This window comes from Propithecus coquereli, unplaced genomic scaffold (genome assembly GCF_000956105.1).
Source record: "Propithecus coquereli isolate 6110/MARCELLA unplaced genomic scaffold, Pcoq_1.0 Scaffold227, whole genome shotgun sequence".
Classification (NCBI taxonomy): Eukaryota; Metazoa; Chordata; class Mammalia; order Primates; family Indriidae; genus Propithecus; species Propithecus coquereli.
The window spans coordinates 3,543,009-3,544,516 of record NW_012147808.1 but is presented as its reverse complement, the minus strand read 5'-3'; positions in this window follow the sequence as shown (position 1 = coordinate 3,544,516).

Sequence of the window (1,508 nt, the reverse complement as noted above, 5' to 3'; positions counted from 1 at the left end):
TTATAAATATAGATTTTGCTAAAGTGTCATCTGTGAAAATGTCTTGATCTTGTCTTAGAACTCTGGAGAGAAAGCACAGAGCCAGATCAGAGAATTAGCATGTGCTTACAAGGTCATCATTTCCAACCCAATGAAAGATTAAAATCTGTCCATGTTGGGCCATTAAGTGGCGATCCAGTGTCTGATTAAATAGCAAGGGTGGTGAGTAGGGAGAGAGTTCTTTGGAACCCCTGAACCTGTCTAGTTGAGCTCCCCAGAGCCTAGAGTAGCATGGGAATGGAGAAAGGACAGAGTCTGTAGAGTTGGGTCCCAATCAGTGAGAGTTGAACGTGAAGGTAACTTTTCAAAAGAGGAGTTACTGGAGCTATAGGGGAAAGTCTATTTCCAGAGAACAAGTCCACAGAGTGAGTGGGAAAACACCAGAGAGACAGCAACACAGATTTTTCAAACGAAAAGGAGAAACCAGAATGAAAGGAGAAATTAAATACGGATCAGATTACAGTTGGTGAGAAACTGGTTGAGGTGTAAGTTTGATGTTTGACAGGTTCAGGAAGTAATGCAACAAAAATCAGGTACCTGCCAAAGTGTTCTTATGAGCAGTTTCATGCACTTCATTGGGCAGGGGAACCAGTTCTCAAGGTAACAAAACACTCAAGAGCAGAATTCATCCTATCTTAGTCCAATCTAAAAACTCTTTCAAACCAGAAAGACACCTCCTAAGTGGTTTACAGAAAATGGAAAAGTTTAAGGTTGTAATCAATTGCTGGCCTATAGACATATAATCTCACAAAACCCTTCCAATTTTACTTCTTCTAAGTTACAGTAGAAGTAAATATAACAATATTTATGGTAATAACTATATTAGCATTAGCATAATTACAGAACTTGTACAAACCATCTAAATGACCTAAGTAAACTCTTTGTAGAAATAGGGAGAGCTATTAAGGGTCATAAAATGAGATAGTGGCACAGAGAGAAATAAATTCATGTCTCCTGATCCTTAAGCTGGTTTTCTTGCTTTCCATGATGTTTCCACAATCACGATACGCTTGCTACATATTGTTGCATCACAGAGGCCACTGATTGCTTCAATAAAACATATGGTACCCATGGGCTGAATCTTTCTGTCAAAAGAGGGTGCTACAAACATATTTGTGACACACACATTTGTATTTTGGTAACAGACTACATTTTTTAAAAGGCCCAAAAGTTATGCACAATAAAGTCTTATAAGTAAGGTAAGTTGTTTAGCTGAGAAATATTTCCTTTGGTCCACAATGGAGTAACGATTCCCATTTTCCTTCTATATACCTTATAAACCATCTTCTAAAGTAGTTTTCAAAGAGGATACCACAGCCAAAGAACTAAATGTACAACCAACCTTTTAATAGTGAAATTCTTCTATGAATAAATTTTACTATACATTTTTGAAAAAAATCTACATTTAATTGCCACTAGTGATTTTTAATCTAATAAATTCTCACATCTTATGACATATAATCAAAAAT